The sequence below is a fragment of the Vombatus ursinus genome, unplaced genomic scaffold, assembly GCF_900497805.2.
Source record: "Vombatus ursinus unplaced genomic scaffold, bare-nosed wombat genome assembly UNPS02014818.1, whole genome shotgun sequence".
NCBI classification, from domain to species: domain Eukaryota; kingdom Metazoa; phylum Chordata; class Mammalia; order Diprotodontia; family Vombatidae; genus Vombatus; species Vombatus ursinus.
In genome coordinates this window covers 5,447,134-5,469,722 of record NW_020954596.1, presented here as the reverse complement: position 1 = coordinate 5,469,722, position 22,589 = coordinate 5,447,134, and the positions used below count along the sequence as shown (strand labels likewise).

Genomic DNA, 22,589 nt, shown 5'->3' with positions numbered 1-22,589 from the left:
ATGAATTATTATCCATGTGAACTGAAGGCAAGCCTCATCTTCTTGGCACTTTGTTTATATTTGGCGATAAGGATTTGATTGTAAACGATGCAATTTTTGATGTTATGCGGTAAAAATTATAATATTCCGGGTCACCCCCCCCAATAAGGCAATATACACATAGTATAGGGCACAAAGTTAATTTACTTTTAAACTAGAAGATTTGGTGAGAGAATGAGTAGCCAAAGTTTAAAGGGGTTTACTTAATGGAACAGATGGCTGTGGCACTGGCATGTCAGAGAAAACAGCATGCATTCTTAGTTTAACACAAGAGGGAGCATGTCTAATCTTTAACCTTTAAGTATTGCAGCTTCAGAGAGGCAGCTTTAATTGCTGAATGTCAACTGATTTACCCTTCTTGGTAGCATGTATAAATATTTATGTAGTCTGTGCATTGTAAGCATGTCATCGGTTTAAGGTTACAATTGTTGTCTTAGAATGATTTCATGGAAAGCTTCTTAGCTTGAGTTTCTCATCTGAGGTTAGGAAGTCTGATTTCCTATTAAAACGAAGAGAAAAGGACTGAACATTTAAAATTCATTTATAGATAAGATATTTGTTTAATGGTTTTCAAATTTTATCTTTTGGGTAGTTGGCATCCAATGTGAGCTGGTAAATTATTTTCTTTAACTGAGTGTTATGTTGTTAAGATACTGTTATATTGAAGATTAATTGGATATAAAATAAAGAAAAGCAAGTTTTAAGACACCTTGAATTTCAGCTGACTTATCACATTTATGAAAGTGATCATAAGGTTAATTGGGAGCCGAATAAAATATTTCTTTAAAATTTGAGAAAACACGTATCTCATACATTGTCTTAAAAAAAATCTTTGTATACTTCAGTATACTTCAGGTAGCATTAAAGTTATACCATCTAGTAGAGTGGAAAGTGATCTGAAACAAATTTATTAACAGAAACTTTTCCTGATTTATCAAGGGGTTTAGAAAAACACATTCCATAAGTAAGTGATATATTACAGGACTCATATTCAGAATATTTTTTAAAATTTTCTATTAGGAATTGGAGCCTAAATCAAAGACGAGCTAGTGAAAGCCAGCAGACCCCCTTTTGATGTTGAAGTGGTTTCTGGCTTTATACCATACTGAGGCTAATCACCACATTGTAACTAAGACGTGGAATAGCTAGCACTGGTCTTTTACTTCTGTGAAGTTTGTACAAGAGAGACCATGTAGCTTAAAATTTTAGTTTTTAACATTAAGGAATTTGTTTTATATTTGCCCTGCATCTTAAATGAAACACTTCTACTCTTAACTGGGAAGTTCTTTTTCGAGGCAGAGTATAACTTTCCCTTTTGGGGGTAGTATTTTGAGTTTAAGTTTAAAGAGTGGAATACTAGGGACCCATACTGTTTGGTCATCTGCATATTAATCAGGCATGCCAAGTAATGATTTTTCATCTTAAAAAAATCAGTTTACTCATAGCTTTTGGAAGGCTCTGTAGCAAGACCAAGTTTTATAGCATCAAAGACTAATCTGATTCTTCATTCCTAGAAAGATTGATGGAGTAGTGTAGGGGAAAGAAGTTTATGACCTCTAATCTAACTGTTCTGCAGTTCTACTGGGCAAACTACTTAAGCATTCTGAACAATAAACCAATACCTCTTGTGTGAATTTGCTTTAAAGTTTAAGACAATTTTTATTCATGTAGTTTTGAACACTAATAACTCAATTTTTAAAAGACCCTTAGAAGTGGTGTTGTTTAGTTTTTCATTGCAAGTGAGTAGAAAGGATGGTAGAACTTAAATTTTTAAAGAAAATGTTTTATTCATTTGCTAGGGAAACAGTATTATTGGTTGTTAGGAATACTAGAAAGCATGAATACTCTGTTTTCTTTTTTTTTTCTCAAATATCAATTTTTTTAAAGAAAGAATGATTTTTAAAAATGATCTTTAAAATGAAGGGTGTTGCTAGGTATGTGTGTTAGAAGCACATTTTCCTGCAAGCATTATTTCACCCTAAAAATGGGGTATTTGGAGTGAAAGTGCTGACACAGCCTTAACTATACAGCAGCATGAAAGGAACTGCTCTAGTGATCGCCCAGGCTGTGGTTGTTTTCCCTCTTCCCCCCCCCCTTTTTTTTCCTCTCTTCTGCCCCCCCCCCCCCCCCCAAATACCTGCTTTGCTCTTCACTAATTCATTATTTTAACTTTGGGAAAAGTTTGCAGTGAATTTAAAGCTAATGAAGTGCATAGGAAAACCTGAGGAGTCAGGTTGATAGAGTAGCATGGACTTGTTAATCTCAGCCTGATCTTGTCAGTAACAGCAGAGCAGAGGGAGAGAGAGAGGAACTCCGGCTGGGGCAGCGCTCCAAAGGTTTGTCTGTTATTTTTATACCGAAATTACGCTGCAGCAGCAAACTATTCTGTATTCAGAGTGTTCGGGGTAGTCTGTAGATTCTGTCGTTGCGAATAGGTGTGTGTTTATCAGTATTGTTTGTTTGCAAGAGGAAAGATTTGTCTGTGTGGATGGTAGAGAGTGAGTGTGTGTTACGATCTGGGAAACGCTGAAGAAGAAACCCTGTTGGTTCTCCATGCAAATGACCGCTTTGGTTGTAACAAAAGCCTTGATGTTGGGCTTGGAAAAATGATCTGACAGTGTAACAACCCCAGGCCACTTTCGCCATGTTTTTGTTTATTCATGTTTCATTCCGTTTTGCGATGCTATTGCACAGATGTTCTCAATTTCGCTATTTTTACAATCTCAATCTGCCTTTTTGGGGGAGTTAACAGTAAAATGTGTGAAAGAATGTTAACAAAACGGAGAGAGGTGTTGCAGATGTTTATACTTTAGTTCTTGCCTAACGCTTGACGGTATTGGCAAAGGGAGCCACAGTACATATGAAGGAACGTAAGAAGCATCTGTTTTAACTACCTAGCCTGTAATTTTCAGATGTGCCTATTGTAACTTGATTGTTCATATAAATAGTCCAAGTGAACGTGCTTCTTCTGTTAAGTTATTTCTGGTCAACCTTTTTGGTGGTGCTGTTGTAATTTATTATTATTAAGAAGGAAAAGAGCTGATGGAAAGGGATGTGTCACATACCATGTATGCTATTAGGTAAACTCCTGCCATCTCAGAGTGCCTTTAATATTTGAACAGCTTCTTTTAAGTCGAAATTGGTTACCCGAAGAAGCAGGAAGTCTTGAGTTAAGCTTTTCTGGAGGTATATGCCTGCAGTTGTTTCAAAATATGACATAAAATAGAATTAATGAGGAAAATACTTTTTATTGAAAATTACTATAAGAAATATAAGCGTCTTAGCACAATTAATGAAACCAGAGAAACAATGAATGAACAGAAGTAGTAGACAGAAGCATATATCATTTTTTTTATGCCATGCATTGAAATTTCATGTCTCTATTAACCACATTCACAACAATCTGTGTTTATACTGCCTTTCTGGTGGTTCTACCAATCAATTTGTACAAACCTAAAGAAAGAAAAAACCCAAAAAATACCTCACCTTAAATCTTAAAAGATGACTCAGTGACCAGAGGTCATAACTGTTTGGAGATGGAAAGTTATTTAACATCCACAAGGCAGGCATATATGAGTTTTTCTTTTTAGATTGATTCAAAGAATCTGAAGAGAAATTGAGGACAAGACCTGTAGGCTTACTCAGTGTGTTGACACTGAACAAACAGACTTGTAGAGGAGGGGCAGAATTGAGACAGAAATTGGCTCCTTACACGGAATGGTTCTTCTTAAAAGGAATCTTCTTTTATAAACAAGGTAGCTTTTTGTAATTACCTCTCCCCTCTAACTGTGACAGTGATGTAATTTGTATTTCCTCCATTAGCACTTTTCTTAAATGTAGTATATGATTTACTAAAAAGCCACCGCTCTATTCCCAAGGTAGACATAAACCTCAGTTTTCCTATTCTATTCTATGACAGAAGTAATCCTTGTCATCCATTTTACGTAATAGCAGCTACTTCTCTACTGTTCTCCCATCTTCCCCCCCCCCAAAAAAAACCCTTTGGGGTGAGGAAAACCACATAAAATATTGTGGTGGTAGTATCCATGTATATCTAAAAAAATTCCTAAAGTGATTTTTTAAAAGTGGACATCTTAAAGTGATGAACAGGTTAATTTTAAGAAAGCCATTTTGTACTAGAACCTTTACAATTGAGTGAAATTTTGGTTCTGGAGTTTGTTAAAATGAATTATTAGCAGTGTGATGAGTGGGTTACTAGCTCATATTTATAGGGTATATGCTCAACTTGTTAGGAGAGCTTAAGAAACACTCCTGCTTTGCTAATCTAGAGAGAGATTTAGAAATGAATATTGTTGGTGAGTTTACTCATTTAGCATTGAGTCATAGTGAGATCTTAGAATCTCAGATTTATGTTTGTTTTTTTTAAAGAAGTAGATTGTTTAGGATGATTTACTTTCATTTTGGGGATGGGCATAGGCAAAATTAGAGTATAGGGTAGGTAAAAAAAGGCGTATCCAGAGACTGGGTAATACCATTTATTTTTAAAGTCCCTGCAGAGTTTTTGAAAATAGGAAGCATCTAAGCAGAAATGATATGTTAATTTCTATTAAAATTAGGGCTCTTGGGCCTTCTTTCTTAATCAAGCCTGTGTGTGATAATGAGTGCAGTAACTGAGGAGGTGGAATATGTAACATATTCTATATATGTGAAGGTAACTTGAAAGAATTACTCTTTCATTAATGCAAATACATGGCAAGCATCATACTGACAAATCTTATGTGGGCATGTGTTTAAAATGAAGTGAATGTTTCTCATTTAAGAATGTATCAGTAGGAAGTGCAATATTATCTTTGGGATTTTATAGGAAGGGAAGATTAGGGTTACCAAAGAAAGACCCTCAGTTAACATTTCTAAACCAAAGCATGTATTGGGCCAGCTTACTGGATTTCTTTGAGGGTCAGATTCTTCATCTCTAAAATGAAGGGCTTGGCCTAATCTAATCTCCAAGGTCTCTTTTAGCTTTGACATTGTATGATTCCCCATGGAATATAAATTATGTTTTAAAGCCTGCTATAATTAAAAATTAAGGAGCAACAGTGTCACATGGGAGCATTTATTTATCAGCCCTAAAAGTAGGCTAGATGATATGAGTGCTTTGGTTACACAGGGTAGTGGTAATGGAGGATTCTTACCAGTATTAACATTTTATAGAAACCTTTTTGAGTCAATGGTAAAGCACTCAGAGTAAAATATCTTTTATGTTGTTTCACTGCATGACCTTTTATATTTTGGTGTCAGAGTAAGACATAAGTTTGCTGTGCATCCAAATGCTATTTGGAATTTTGATATGAATCCACAGTTGGAAAGATTAAAGAAACATTTAAGAAAAAATATAATACTTCAAGGATTTATAATTTTGTCCATATGGTTATTCCCCTAACAATTCAGATCATAACTCCTCTATCACTTAGTAGGACACTTTTTAGAATTAATGTGGTTGAAAATTCATTGTGCAATTTAGTGAAGAGCCTCTGGGGATTTAGCTATACTAGTTGTCAGATGTCAAATATATTGCCTATCAAAACCTTCCAGCTCAATGTAGGGCCTGCCAAAGCTTAAGTTCTATTGACAAAGCCTTTGAGTAGCCATGGTCACATCTGTGCTCTGATGGGACACTTTAAACTTTAGTTAAGGTTAATTGAAATATCTGAAACAATTTCATAAGGAGAGATAACATTTATATAAGCTTTACTTCTGAGTTGATATTTCAAAGGGATCATTTTACCACAGTTACTATAGTTTTGCAAGTTAGGAAATGCCAGCTAAGTGCATATATATATTACTTAAAAATGCGTAATTCCTCAGCCTAAAGAAACGTCAAATAGTTTATATTAAAATTTTTTGGCTATTGAATCAGAAGCTTTTTGAATTTTGTAGAATATTTGTTTTGGAATTAAGAAAATGTGATTTTTAAATTTTCAGTTTTTTTTTTTTAAAGCTGGTTTTGGATAGTCACCTGGAGATTTAATGAAAAGATTGTTCTGATAGTCATCTTTAAACCTATATCCTGTAGTAGTGTCCAAGGGTTAGTATGACTCTCCTGTTCTATTAAGAAGTATAAAAGGTAAAACTTAAAGGAACAAAATAGGAATTAGATCTTATTTTCCCCATGAGGCATAGTCTTGACTTTATTGATGGCAGAGAGCCCAGTTCTCTTTAGATCTTTCTCTCCTTCGAAGTTTGGGAAATGAGGACTGTGTATCATTCAACAAGTGTAAGGAAGGAAATTTGGGATGGAGGTTCCCTTGCAATGGAAATGGGAATTAGATTTGTATAAAACTATATTATTCCAAGCTCTCAGCGTAGGCATTTTTAGCCTAAACCATAATTATGTACCAAGTTACCTACACTGCATGTATTCATGTATTACATGATTAGTTAGGATCGATTGGTATATAGTCAATATACCTTTTGAATGACAGCAGTGGAACATTGAAATTAAACAGAAGTTTGAAAATGATAGTGTAAAATTGGTTTCCTGATTTGATTTTTTTACTTTGCCTTTAACCTGATGGCTCCCTGCTATAACTTTTAAAAAAAAATACATTCATGTGCTTACTTGAAATCCCAGAGGCATTCAGTTTCTGTTTGAGTTTACCTTTTTAATGGATATAATTTAACTGGACACCTTAGGAGCACTTTTATTTGTCATTTTAAACTCCATAATTTATTCAAAATATAAACTTGCTACTTAGTTTTCCATTTATAATGTCTTTTATTCACCATTGTTGACCTTTTCCAGAATCAGAGAATGTTAGAGCTGAAAGGAACCTTGGGCAAACCTCTTCACTCTCTGGGCCTAAGTTTCCTCATCTGTAAAAATTAGAGTTAGTCAAGGCAATGTGTAACGTTCCTCTCAGCTTTCAGTCCTAGGACAGAGTCAGGTCCTTTCATATTCTAGGTAAGCAAACTCAAGCCAGAGGGCTGCCAGGACTTTGTCAAAGTTGTAGAGTGGCCCCGTCTGTTCTTTCCATTACCCTCATGCTGCCTTTGTAAAGAGGGGCAGCTGTTTCATTGCTGTTTGTCATTTTTAAAGCAGATTAGTCTAAACAACAACAACAACAACAACAACATGTTCATCCTATTTTGTGAAATTGATTGAAACATCAATCAGCCAGCAAATATTAAGGGCCTATTGTGAGCACTGATTAGGATGCTGGGGTTACATAGACAAAAAATGAAACAATCCTTGCCTCAAGGAACTAATATCCTGTTAAGGGACATATTTATACATAAAAGTATTTATAAAATAGATACACAACGTAAATACAAGGTAATCTTTTGAGAGAGGCACTAATAGCTGAGGTGTCATATGGAAGATGGTGTTTGAGCTGCTGGGCTTTGAAGGAAACTAGGAATTTTAGAGGTGGAAGTGGAGGAGAGAGTGCCTTCTGAGCATGGACTGGCAACCTGTAATCCCTCACTCTCCCTTTCCCCCATATCCATTCAATTACTAAGTCTTGTTTCTACTTCCACAATATCTCTCATGTCTAGCCGCTTCTCATATCTCACACAGCCACCTCTGAGGTCTATATCACTTCTCACCTGGATTATTGCAATGGCTTCCTAACTGGTCTCTCTACTTCAGGTTTCTTCGCTGTTCTAATCTATCTTCCGCATAGCTGTCAAAGTTATTTTCCTGAAGTGCCAGTCTGATCATGTCATACCTCTACTCAATAAATTCCAGTGCCTCTCTGTTATCTTCTAGGATCAAAATTAAAATCCTCTGACATTTAAAATCATTCACAGCCTGCCTTTCCAACCTTCTTATACCTTTCACTCTCATATCTGTACCAGCCAAACTGAACTTCTTGTTCTTATGTGATGTCCATCTTCTGTCCCAATGCCTTTGCACAGGCCATCCCCCATGCCTGAAATGTGCACCTTCTTCATATATGCCTCTTTGAATCCCTTGTTTTTCAAGGCTTAACTCAAGCATCACTGATTTACATAAAGTCTTTCTTGTTTCCCTGAAGCTGTTCATACCTTAAGGCCAAAATTATTGCGTCTTATTTTGTATATACCTATGTATGTATGTGTTGCCTACTCCCTGAGGACTGTGGGATTCTCCAGGGCAGGGATTATTTCATTCTTCTTTCTGTATTCTCAGCTCCTAGCTCTGTGTCTGGCTCATAATATGCATTTAATAAATGCTTGTCAATTAATTAATGGGGGATAGTTTGAATGAAAGACAGAAGATGAAATGTGTCAGTAATATCAATCAGTCCAATTTTGGCTGGACTGAAGAGTATATGAAGGGAAATAATGTATAATAAGGATGGGAAAGTAGGTTGAAGTCAAATTGGGAATGATTTTTGATGCCAAATAGAGTTTTGTATTTGATTTTAGAGGTAATAAGGACCACTGGAACTTCTTGAGCAGGGGAGGAATAGAGTCAGATGTACTTTAGGAATGTCACTTTGTGAAGGATGGATTTGAGTAGTGAGAGTCTTAAGGCGGGGATATTAATTGGGAAATATTGGAATAGTCCATGTGATAGATGGTGGCCTGAACTAGAGTTGTGAGGGGGAGAAAAGGGGCTTTATGTGAGAGATGTAAAGGAACAATTTATAAGATTTAGCAAGTGATTAGATATATTGGAGGCTGAGAGGGAGTGAAGGATTGAAGTTGCAAACCTGAGTGGCTGGAAGTATAGTGGTCTCCTCAGTAAAAATAAGGAAGTTTGAAAGATTGAGTTTGGGGAGAAGATAACAAGTTCTGATGTGGCCATCCTGAGTGTTTAAGATGCTTATCAGTTGCAGATGTCCAGTAGGCAGTTGATAATGTAAGACAGGAATTCAGGAGAGATACCAGGATTCAATATCTAGATGTGGGAATCATCTATATAGAGATCATTTGTGATACAGTTACTAAGAGAGATCACAGAGGCCAAGTAAGTAGCCTTTATATTCTTTTAGATTTATATGACATACATGATGAACCACCAAAAGTGACTTAGGAGTAGTCAGATAAAAGAGCCAGGAAACAGTGGTGGCATTAAAACATAGAGAGCAGGGGTGATGAAGGTGGTTAAATGCTACAGAGAGGGCAAGAAAGAGGACAATTAAGATAATGTCACTTAATTATGCATTGTCATGAAATTTCTGGTTCTACTAAGAACCATTCTACTGAGCATGCCAACCATATCTTTGTCCAAATCATTGATAAAAATGTTAACACCACAGATTCCAGGGGCATTCCTTTGGTTACCTACTAAGACATTCATATTTTTATTTGTCCTCACTTTTTTCCATCTATATGTATGTGTATATATATATATATATATATAGTACATAAAACCATTTAATTTTTTTAAGGTTTTTTATTTAATGTTGTCTTATGTAAGTGAAATGCTGATAAGAATGGTTTGTTCCCTACATTGAAATACTAGTGTAAACTATTGTCTGGATGAGAAGAGTAGACCAGGAAATAATTTGTTGTCATTAAGTATTGTCCTAGTATCCACAGACTGCTTTTAGAGTCATATCAACAAGCATTTATTAGGTGCCTACTATGTGCCAGGCACTGTAAGGTACAACATTAAAGAGCAATGTGAATATACATAGGGGATTCTAGGACAATGTGAGTGTACATAAGGGATTCTAGGTACAAAAAAAAAAAAAAGCAGTGGGATACCAGCAATACCAATGAGATGTGTAGTGGTGATGTTATTCATAAATGTTTGTGTAATTAGAATTAATCACCACCTCACTTCTACTTAATATTTTCTGCAGGAGGTGGGGATTCTATGGAGATATATACATATCTAAATTTTTTTAAACTTTCTTTTCTATGCCCCTCATTTACATAGCCCTCTTTCACCTACTCCTCAGGTGCCCAGTGCTCTCATACTGGCTTTGGCTGCCTGCAGTGCCCCACAGAGACCTGGTCTCTCACAAAGTGCCTCATTCTCTTTCCTTTATTTTTTCCATTCCCATCCTCTGTGTAGGTCATTTCAGCTAGGTGTTCAGAGAAAGGCTTCTGAATAAATGGTGCGTGCTAAAGCCACACTGACTTATATTCCCCCTATAAAAAGGAGGGGAGGGGGAGACTGTTTTCTTTTTTATTAACTTTTTTCTGTTCAACAAATGTTAAGTGCTTTCTATGTGCAGTATAATGTATCAAATTTTTTTCTGGAATTCTAACCGCAAAGCATTGTTCATAAAAAAATATTCAATAAGGATGCTTTAAACATGAGTAGACTTTTTCTTAGTAGGGGAAATATTTGTGGTTACTAGGGTATGGAATCATACAGTTGGAAGGGAATTCATATATTGTTAAATTAGAAGGGACCGGGGCAGCTAGGTGGCACAGTGGATAGAGCGCTGGCCCTGGATTCAGGAGGACCTCAGTTCAAATCCGGCATCAGACACATAATACTTACTAGCTATGTGACCCTGGGCAAGTCACTTAACCCCATTGCCTAACTGAAAAAAAAAATTAGAAGGGACCTCAGAAGCTATCTTTGTTGTTGTTAAGTTATTTCAGTCCTGTCCTATTCTTTGTAACCCCCCTTTTTTGGGAGTGGTTCTTGGCAAAGACACTGAACTGGTTTGCCATTTCCTCCTCTAGCTCATTTTACAGATGAGGAAATTGAGACAAACAGGTGACTTGCCCAGGTTCACATAGCTAGTGTGGATTTGAGGCTGGATTTGAACTCAGGTCTTCCTGAATTCAGACTTGGTACTCTGTGCAACTGTACTATCTAGCGACCCCCAGAAGCTATCTATTCCAATACATACCTTAAAAACATTTCCCTCTATAACATACCTGACAAATAGTCAGTAATCCAGCCTTTGCTTTAAAACCTTAAATGACGTAGGGGGCACCCCTACCTCTCATGGTAGTCCATTCCATTTTTGGATAGCTTTAATTGTTTCAAAGTTTTTCCTTTCATTAAGTCTAAATTTGTCTCTTGTAACTTCCACCTCTTTCTCCTGATTCTATCCTCTAGGGCCAATGGGACAAATTTAATCTTTTTCAGGTGACAGCTTTTCAGATACTTGTAGACAGTCGTCATGTCTTCCCACTTCTAGTTCCTTCAGTTGTTACTCATGCAATTGGAGTAGTATATTGTACAAACTAGTTTTTCTTCCCTGGATACTTTGTAATGTTATGTCCTTCCTTAAATGTAGCACGTAGAACTCAACACAATAACCTTGATATAGTCTGACCAGGATAGTATAAAGCAGGAGTATTATTGCCTTCTTATTCCTGAATGTTATTCATCTCGTAATTCAGCCTGAGATCAAATTGGCTTTCTTGATTTCGAGATCACATTTGAGACTCCTATTGCACTGGCAGTCCCCTAAAACCCACATTCTTTTTTCAGACTCACCACTCTCTAGCCATGTCTCCTTTAGCTTTTACTGATGACATTTATTTTTTGAACCCAAGTGTTTGCCTTTACCTTTATCTTAAATTTTATCCTATTAGATTTGGTACAATAGTCTAGCCTATTCATCGTTTTAAATATTGACACCATCATCCGGTATAGTAGTTATCCCCTCCAGTTTTGTATAATGTAAATTTGATAAGCAAACACACTAGGTAAAATGCACAAATGGGTAACAATATAAGAATAAGACAAGATCTCTTTGTTTTCAACTTGGAAGGTGGTCATCAATGGAATGTCTCTGGGATCTGTGATGTTAACATTTTTATCAATGATTGGGACAAAGATATGGTTGGCATGCTTATCAAAATCGCAAATGCCATAAAGCTGGGAGGGATAGTTAACATCTTGACATTTAGAGTTTAAAATGTCTGGAAAGACTGTAACATTGGGCTGAATCAAGTAATATTAAGCTGAGAAGGGATAAATGTAAAGCCTTACTCTTATGAAAAAAAAAAATCAACTTCAAAAATGTAAGATAGGAAGATATATCTAGAAAGCAGCTCACCTGAAAAAAGATCAGTGAATTTTAGTGAGCTACAACACTGAATAGGAAATAACAATATGATTTAGCATCTGTGAATGCTAATATAATCTTAAATTGTATTAAGAGAAGACTGGTGTTCAGAAATGAAAAAGTGGTATTAAAGAAAACATGTTAATTATAGTTTCTTGGGACACTCCATTAGAGACTCCTTTCCAGACGTTGATCTAAAATCATGGGTAATAGCCAAAATGGCAGAGTTGGAGGAAGCAGTACAGTCCAGCTGCCCCTCACATCTATTCATAAAGATCTAGAAAGTGAACCAGACCAAGTCCTGATTGGGAGATCCAGGAAAAATTGCAGTGAGTCAGTTTTTCAGCTCAGGTTGACAGAGAGACACATAGAGGTCTTCAGACATTGTGTCTAGCTAAGAGTATGGCACTGAGCATTCCAATGTGTGGAAAGTGGACCAAGGGCTGTGGCTATGTACCAGGATAAGAGAGTTCCTGAATCTATTACATAGAGGCCTAATGTTATGCAGGGATCAGAAACAGGTGTCAGTTGGTTCTGTTGCTCATGCCCCAGAACTGGGACTCGGATCCAATGAGAAGTAAGAAGAGGGACTATGCCTTGAGGTTTTCAGAGCAAAGTAAGAAACTGCTCTAAGGCTATATACTGGGCAAGGAACAGATAGCATCTGTGTGGCCTTGTCCCCAGGAGTGAAGTATGGTGTCAGATCCATCTGATCTGCCAGATCAGCCCTGTCTGAGGCCTGGAGCTGAATAACCAAGACAGAGAGCTCAGACCGAAGAAAAGTCTTCAATTCTGTTGCTCTGATCCTGCAGAACCTTCTAGTTGGCTAACTATGATTAAGTCCAACAGCAGTCTTCTGGAGCTCCATCCAGGGACAGGCACCCGGTTGTGTTATTCAGACCTATACCCTACTTAGAAGCTTGCACAATTCAAACCGGGAGAGCAGCAATCAGATTTTGCCCATGACCTGACCCCTATATGTCTCCTGAAAGCTGGCAGGTACACAGCCTGAGTTGTCTTGAAATCCTTGAAGAATACAACATTCAATACCCTGAGGAAGTAGCAGCAAGATCTAAGAGAATATAAAACAGGACCAATCAAGGCTCAGACATTCACTCAAGCAGTACATAGAACATGACCCAATACAAAGTTCAAATTGGGGAAGTAAGGCTGCAAATATGAGTAAAGTCAACAACAACCATAAATAGCTATTTTAGTGAAAAGGATGTCCAAGATATAAACTCAGAGGAAGAGAATGACCCCAAAATATCTAAAGTGGAACTTCAAAGAAAAATACAGCTTGGGCACAAGTTCAACTAGAATTATTAAAATAAGTGAAGCAAAAATGTGTTGTTTTTGTTGTTTTTAAAGAGCTATATATCAAAAAAAATAAAACCCAAGTAACATGGAAGATAGATCAAGGAAAGAGAATTTGAGAATCACTGGGTTATCTGAATGCCATGACCAAACAACAACAACAATAAAAACACCTAGATATCATATTTCAAGAAATCATAAGAGAAGGACAGAGTAGAAATGAAAGATCTCACAAGTCAACTTATGAAAGAAATTACATAATTAAAACTCCCAGGAATCCAATAGCCAAAACTCAGAGTTCCCAGGTCAAAGAAAAAGTACAGCAAGCAGCTAGAAAGGAAGAATACAAATAATGAGGAGTCACAGTCAAGCTCACATGGCCATTTCTATAAAAGAGTGGAAAAGTTGGTATATAATATTCCAAAAGGCAAAAGAAATTGCTTCATAACCAAGAATAACTTCCTGAAGTGTCCATACCATTTGGTCCAGAGAGTCTACTACCAGTCATTATGCCCCAAGGAAGTAATTTATAAGAAGAGAGTAACCACATACACCAAAATATTTATAGTAACACTTTTTGTGATAGCAAACAAAATAAATGCCCATCAATTTGGGATTAGCTAAACAAATTATAGTATATGAATGTAATGGAATATCACTGTCCTGTAAGAAGTGATGAAAGTGATGAATGCTGTGAAGCATGCAAAGATCTACATAAATTGGTACAGAGTGAAGTAATCAGAGCCCAGAAAATAATAGACACAATGACTACAACAATATAAATAGAACAACCCCCAAAAATAAAAAGTGAAAGTTGCAAAATTACAAAGAATAAAAATGGCTCCAAAGAAGTGATAAGACACTTTTATCCTAACCCATGCAGAGATGAGAGGTCTACAATTATGGTACATTGCACATATTTTCAGAGTTTTATGATGTATTGATTAGTTTTGCTCATTTTCCCTCTTTTTGCTTTTTTTGTCTTTAAAAATATTTGTTACATGGTATAGCTCTCTGGGAGGGGAAGAGGAAAGGATATTGGGGAAATTTTGATGATTTGAAAAAAGAAAAGACATCAATAAAACTTATTTTTAAACAGGTAAGTGTTGAGTGAGAAGTCATAAAATGACTTAACAATGATGGTATTTTTATTCTAATGGGGGAGATCTTGTAGCCTTAGTATCATTAGGGGTCATAGAGGAAATCAAGATAGAGGGTCCTGGAGTAGATTTTATTATGTTTTAATAGACCTTAAAAGGAGAAAAGTAAGGGCAAAGTAGAGCGGATAAAAAGGGAGAGGAAGGGTGAGGAAAACTTTCACATAATTGACGTTCATAAATGGAAGACTACACAAGCAAAAAGAGAAAAGGTGGAGAGAAAGGGAGATGTTTGAATTCTGCTATCATCTGAACTCTTGAAAGGAGGTGAAAAGTAAACATGTTAGATTCAGAAATACATTTTACTTGACAAGGCAACAGGAGGGAAAAATGAGAGGATGAAGTAAGGGTAGATTCAGTGAGATATTAGTTCTAAGCAGCACAAATTCTATCTAGTGTAGATAGATAGGGGTATAAAAGGAAAGAAAGGGTAAGAAATGTGATTGGGCTCTGGACAAGGTAAAGAGAAGAGGGACAGGGAAGCAGAAATAAATTGCATCAAACGTAGAGCCCCAGTGCTATGTACACACTTCCTTACTCACCACCCTACTACTCTGTATGAAGAGAAGGTAGGAAACAGTTAATAAATATTAATTCAGCCTTACTCTTTGTCAGGAGCCTTTCTAAGTTCTTAGGATGCAAAGAAAGACAAAAGACTGCTTGGTCTCAAGGAGAGGGAAAAGTATAATAGCTAACGTTTATATAGTGCAGACTGTGTTAGGCACTGTGCTAAATGCTTTACAATTATTACCATATTTGATCTTTGCAATTATCCTGGGAGGTATGTGCTACTGTTATCCCCATTTTATAGATGAGTAAACTGAGGCAAATAAGGTTAAGTGACTTGCCCAGGGTCACACAGATAGAAAGCGACACTGGATTTGAACTCAGATCTTCATGACTCTGGGTCTGGTGCTCTGACCACTGTACTACCTCACTGAGAACTGGATGGAAGAGAATAGGAAGAAAGCAAATAGGCAATGATCATAACTGTGGGATAAACTTACACTCTAAATGGAAGAGGATAGAAAAATGGGTTAGAAAGTAGAATGCAAGAACCAGGAGAACGTTGTACACAATAACAGCCACTTTGTTCAATGACTAATATTGATAGACAACCCTTTTCAGTAATACAGGGACCTAAGACATCTCCAAAGGCCTCATGATGGAAAATGCTGTCCACATCCAAAGAAAGCTCTATGGAGTTTGAATGCAGATCGAAGCATACTATTAGCTATTTTTTTTTCTTCTGTTGTGTTTTGTTTCCTCTTTCTGGTGGTTCCTCCTATTGATTCTAATTCTTACCTCCATCATCACTAATGTGAAAATATGTTTAATAGGAATATATATGTATAGCCTATATCAGATTGCACACCGTCTTGCAGAGGGAGGTGAGGAGGGAGGGAAAGAAAAATTTAAAACTCAAATGCTTATGGAAGTCATGTTGATAATTCAAAATAAATTAATTAAAAAAAAAGAAAGTAGAATACAACAATATGTTGTTCAAAGAAAATACTGGAAACAAAGATTCACATAGTTAAAATAAGGTGCTATAGCAAAAATCCATTAGACTTCACCTGGCAGAAAAAGGCAAAAGTAGCCATCATGATTACAGATAAGGATACAACAAAAATAGACTTAATTTTAAAAGATACACCAGGAAACTGCATTTTTCTGAAATGTGACATAGACAGTGAATATTAATACAAAATATATTTACATGAATTTCATAACATCAAAATAAAAGTTAAATGAGTTTCAGGGAAAAAAGAGTAAAACTATAATAGTAGAAGATCTCATTGTACTATTTGCAGACCTAGACAAATATGTCCAAAAAACAAAAACAAGAAGTTAAGGACACAAATAGAATTTGAGAAAAGTTAGATATAATAGACCTTTGGTGTGAATAGAAAGGAACTTAAATATCTAAGTTGTGCATAAAATTTTTTCAGAAATTGACCATGTCTTAGGGTATAAAAACCTTATAAATAAATGCAAAAAAGCAGAAATACTGAGATATGTTTTACTGATCATTATGCAAATATATATGTATATATATATGTTTCATAAAGAGCCTTTGAAAAAATTAAAATTATGAATTAAATATCAATCATAATAGGTTGGAGGTTTAAAAAATAAATCCTAGAAACAACAATTTCATTAAAGAAAATGACATCGAGACAGCTTACCAAAATATTTTCGATGAAGCCAAAGCATACCATAGGGGAAATTTATATCCCTGAACACTTTTATCAAAAGAGAAAAGGTGTAAATCAGTGAATTGAGCATGCAAATAATAAATTTAAAAACCTAGAAAACCAACAATTTAAAAATCCCCAATCAGACATCAGAATGGAAATCCTGCAAAATCAAAGAAATAGACCAATCAAACTACCAAAGGATTAATTTTTAGAGCTGGAAAAAATAATAAAATTCATCTAGAAGAGTTAAAGGTAAAGGGTCTCAAGGAAATTGATGGGAAAAAAAAGGGTGGGAAAGAAGAGGCCCTGGCAGAATCAGATTTCAGACCAAGCAATAATCAACATTTTTTGCTACTATTTTAAGACATAGGTTGATCAGAAGAAGTGATTAGGTGTACAACATGTAGAATCAAATGGACACAGTAACTTCACGTTTTATAAACCCAAAGACCCCAGCTACTGAGAGTTGTTTGTTTTTTTTTTTCCTTGACAAAAACTGCTAGAAAAACTAGAAGGCAGTCTGGCAGAAACTAGGTCTAGACCAATACCTCACATATACCAAGATAAGCTCTAGGTGAACATATGACTTAGATATAAAGATGACATAAACTCAGAGGAGAACGGAAAGAATTACCTGTCAGATCTAGGCATAAGATAAAATTTATTGACCCAAAAAAGTATGGAAAGGAGTACAGAAAATGGACAATTTTCATTACATAAAATTTAAAAGAATTTGCAGAAACAAAGCTAATGCAAATAAAATTAGAAGAGAAACATAAGTAGGGAAAATATTTGCATTAAGTTACTATAATAAGGTAAGAAACTAATTAAAATTTATGAGAATTAAGAGCCATTCCACAACATATAAATGGTCCAAGGATGTGAACAGGTAGTTCTGTAAGGAAGAAATCCAAGCTATCTGCAGCTATCTGAAAAATTTCTCCAAATCACTAATAATTAGAAAAATCAAATTAAAGTGGCTTTGAAGTTCTACCCCATACTTACAGATTAGCAGAGTTGACAAAAATGGAAAGTGACATGTTAGAGAGTCTGCAGGAAAGTGGGGCACGTTAATGCACAGATACTGGAGCTTTGAACTAGTCCAGTCATTCTGGAAAACAATTTGGAAGTGGAGGGGAGAGAGGAGGGAAGAAAATTTATGTAGCACCAACTTTGTGTCAGGTATTATGCTAAGCACTTTACAAATATTTGATCTTTGTAACAACCCTGCAAGGTAGGTGCTATTATTATACCCATTTTACAAATGAGGAAACAGGTAAACAATTTAAGTGCCTTGCCCAGGGTCACATAGCTGATAAGTGTCTGAGGTGGGATTTGAACTCAGTTCTTCCTGACTGTAGGCCCAGTGCTCTATTCAGAGTGACACTTAGTATGCCCCCAGATTTACTAAACTGTGACACTGATATTGCTACTAGGTCTATAGCCCAAAGAGATTAAAGACAGAGAAAAATGACCCCTAGTTACAAAAACATAGCAACTTTTTGCATAGGTGGAAAAAACTAAAAATGAAGGGTTTACCCATCAGTTGGGGTGTGACTGATAAGTTGTGTTATGTGAATGCGATGGAATACTTTTGTAAGAAATGACAAAATGGACAGTTTCAGAGAAACCTGGGGCAATGCAGAGTGAAGTGAGCTGAACAAAGAGAAGAATTTATATAGCAACAACATTGTAAATACAACTTTGAAGGACCTGAAGAACTTTGATAAAGACAATGACCATGATTCTAGGGAACTCATAATGAAGCATGCTGTGTACCTCTTGACAGAGATGATGGTCTCAGGTTACACAGGGAGGTAGCTTTTTGGATATTGCCAATGTGGGAATTTGTTTTGCTTGCCTATGTATATTTGTTTAAAGGGTTTTGTTTTTGTTTTTATTTTCTCCAATGGGGAAGAGGAAGTGAACAGGAGAGAAAATAGATTTTTGTTAGTTGAAAAAAAAAGTAAAACAAAAGTCAAAAGCTAGAACTAACAGCTTAGAAACATAAATATATGTTATATTTAACTTGATATACTAATGAAATGAGAAGGGGTGTGGCATAGTAGATAGAGCATCAGACTTGAAATCATGGAGATCTGTATTTAATTTCTGCTTCAGACCCTTATTTATGTAACTGTGTAAATCATGCAAATCAATCTCTTCCCCCATCTGTATAATGGAAATAATAATAGCACTTGCCTCACAATGTTGTTGTGGAGATTAAAATAAAGTATTTAGAGTGCTTTGTTAATTTTAAAGAGCGATATAATTGTCAACTATTATTAAACGTATCAGATTGGTATAGGCATGTACAGTGTTTGAAGAAAACCAGTAAAGGTGGAAAAATTATAATTGCCTGGATTTCATATTTCATCAGCCACACTTTAATGTATTTCTTTACTTCAGCTCTGATCAAAATTTGGCAAATATGACAAATCTGAGGATATTTTGAAACATTAATAAACTACCTTAGCTGAAATTTTCTTTATATGATATCTTTGGCAAGTGGTCCCTTAAGTCTGACCTAGAAGATCTTCTGTGCCTCTGATGGAAAGGGATTCACCACTTATTTAGGCTTCTCATTTTACTTTTGTACTGTTAGTAAGTTTTAGCTTACAGGCACACCTCCTTTGATTGCACTTCACTTTATTGTGTTTTGCAAATAATTGCATTTTTTACAAATTGAATATTTATGGCAGTCCTGTGTTGAGCAAGTCTAACCATGCCATTTTTCCAATAGCATGCACTCAATAATGTCTCTTTGTCACAGTTTGGTAATTCTTATAATATTTTCATCTTTTTCATTATTATTTCTATTGTGGTAATCGATGATCTATGATCTTTGATGTTACTATCATAACTGTTTTGGGGCATCATGAATAGTGCCCATGTAAGACTGAGAACTCAATTGATAGATGTGTGTTCTGACTGCTCCACTAATTGGCTCTCTCCCTCTTCTCAGGCCTCCCTATGCCCTGAGATACAATAATATTGAAATCAGGCCAATTAATAATCCTACAATGACCTCTTAAGTGTTCAGGTGAAAGGAAGAGTCAATCTGTGTGGCAAACTTCATCATTGTCTTGTTTTAAGAAATTGCCACAGCCACCCCAACCTTCAGCAACCACCACCCTGGTCAGTCAGCAGCCATCAACATTGAGACGAGACCCTCCACCAGCCAAAAAGGTTAGAACTCACTGAAGACTCAGATGATGGTTAACATTTTTTAACAGTAAAGTATTTTTAAATTAAAATATATACATTTTTAAAAGACATAATACTGTTGTACATGTAATAAGGTACAGTATAATGTAAACATAACTATATGCACTGGGAAACCAAAAAAATTCGTGTGACTCACCTTTGTTGCACTGTTCACTTTATTGTAGTAGTCTGGACTGAACACACAGTATCTCTGAACTATGCCTGTACTGAGGTGAAGTCTTCTAGAGGCAGTTAGCTGGCAGAGTGAATTGAGCCTTGGGCCCAGAGTCAGGAAGACTTGAGTTCAAGTGCTACCTCAGACAATAGCCGTGTGACACTGGGCAAGTCACTTAACCTCTGTCTACCTCAGTTTCCTCAACTGTAAATGGGGATAATAACACCTACCTCAAAGAATTGTTAGGAGGATAATATGTGATAATATTTGTAAAAAGTGCTCAGTACAATGCTTGGCACAAAATAGGTGATTAATAGATACTGATTCCTTCCTTGCTTTCTCTTTCCTTCTATGAAACTTTTATCAGTTGCTTTTAGTACTGCCCTCTAGGGCTAAGCAAAACAAGCATTAGCCATTTTTCATGACACCCTTTTAAATTATTATGAATCAGCTATATTCCTCACAGAGAATGTTCTTGTCCAGACTAAATGTCTTCAGTTTCTTTAGTTAATTTTTGTTTAGCATTTCCAGGCTTGTCACGCAGATCCTGAATGGACTTTGAGAATCATCTAGGACAACCATCACATTTTTTTAAGCCAGGAAAATAAGGCCTAGAGAAATTTAGAGACTTGCCCAAAGGTCATATAGGTAGAAAATGGCAAAATCAGCATTTAAGATGAAGTCTTCTGATTGCAAATCCAGGCCCTTCACGCCCAATGTGTCCTTTTCCCATTGAGCACTCTCTGTCTCATCTGTGGGTGGCCTTTCCAAAAATCAGTTCCTAGAACTGACTAAAAAATTATGGATAACATCTAACCAGAGGAACATCACTACCTTCCTCTGGGCATTATGCTTCCTTTTATTAATACAGACTCAAATTAGATTTGCAGTTTGGGGCAGCTGTGGCATGCTCTTGAGTCACTTAGCTTATAAGCCACTAAAATTCCAAGGTTCCAAATCACAGTCGTAGAATTAGAAACCTCTTGGAAGCTGTCTGGCCCAGCCCTACCTGACCAAGACTCTGCTCTACAACATACTCGACAAGTTGTCATTTAGCCCTCTTGAAGGTCTCTAGTCAGGAGGATCCCACTGCATCCCAAGGAAGTTAAATGAATTTTGGGACAGCCCTCATTGTTTGGAACTTTTCCTTCTATCTTAGCTAATTCATCTTAGCTCTCTTTCAACTTCCATGTATTGCTTCTAGTTTCTGTCCTCTTACAGTTCATCATTCCAGTTATTTTCCCCTGGACATCCTCCAGCTTATTAATGTCATTCCTAAAGTGGGCTGCTCAGAACCGAATGCAATTCTTCAGATAAGATTGGCGGAGGGGAGAATATAGCAGGATTAACCACCCCTCCAGTCTTGATCACTGTGCTTCCTTTAATGCAGCCTAAGATCATAACAGGGTTTTTGGCTGCTACATTACATTCTTAACTGACATGGAGTCCCCTAAAATCACAACACTTTTCCATTAAATGCAAAAATATTTTGTTGAAACATCTAAGTATACATATTAGTCAATATCACTAGTCATATTTAAAGAGATATAAAATTAAAATAAGTTTTAAAGACATGGCAAAATTTAGTACTTGTCTTTACATTCTCCCCCATTTTATGAATGCCTTTTGTTTTTATATCACATTTATTCCCAAATATCCCCATACTCTTATAAAAGTGAATTTCTGTCTAACTACACCTCTCATATCTTCTCATATTAGGAAAACAAATTCAGAGAGGACAAATGATCTGATAGTGGTCACAAACCAAGTGTCAAAGACTACCTTAGAGGTTTTTTTTTTTTTTTTAAAGATTCATTAATTTATTTTTAGTTTTCAACATTCACATCCACCAGATTTTGATTTCCAGATTTTCTCCCCATCTTATTCCTCCCCCAACCCCAAGATGGCATGCATTCTGAATATCCTTTTCCCTAATCTACCCTCCTTTCTGTCTCCCCCCACCTTATCCCCTTCCTCTTCTATTTTCCTGTAGGACAGGATAGATTTCTATACCCCATTGCCTGTATATCTTATTTCCCAGTTACATGTGAAAACAATTTTTTAACATTTGTTTTTAAAACTTTGGATTTCAAATTTTCTCCCCTCTTCCCTCCCCACTCACCCTCATTGAGAAGGCAGGCAACTCGATGCAGGTTATACTTGTGTAGTCACGCAAAACACTTTCATAGCAGTCATGCTGTGGAAAATTTAATTATATTTTCATTCATCCTATCCCTCCTCCCGTTTATTCTATTCTCTCTTTTGGCCCTGTCCCTCCTCAGAAGTGTTTGCTTCTGATTATCCCCTCCCACAATCTGCCCTCCCCTCTATCATCCCTCTGCTCTCTTATCCCCTTCCCCCCTATTTTCCTGTAGGGTAAAATAGCTTTCCATACCCAATTGAGTGTGTATGCTATTCGTTCCTTAAGCCAAATCTGATGAGAATAAGATTCACTCATTCCCTTTCACCTTCCCCCACTTCCCCCCACTGTAAAAGCCTATCCTTGTCTGTTTTATGTGACATAATTTACCCCATTCTACCTCTTCCTTTCTCCTCCCAG

General features: G+C 36.2%; 1 protein-coding gene across 1 annotated transcript in view; it reads left to right on the top strand.

Moving 5' to 3' along the window:
* The first annotated feature begins 2,312 nt into the window (after positions 1-2,312).
* CTBP1 (C-terminal binding protein 1) overlaps positions 2,313-22,589 on the top strand; it is a 449,102-nt gene continuing 428,825 nt past the window's right edge. Inside the window, exon 1 of the mRNA XM_027836130.1 lies at positions 2,313-2,375. The gene's annotated coding sequence lies outside the window, so the exon portion shown is untranslated. The remainder of the gene's footprint in view (positions 2,376-22,589) is intronic.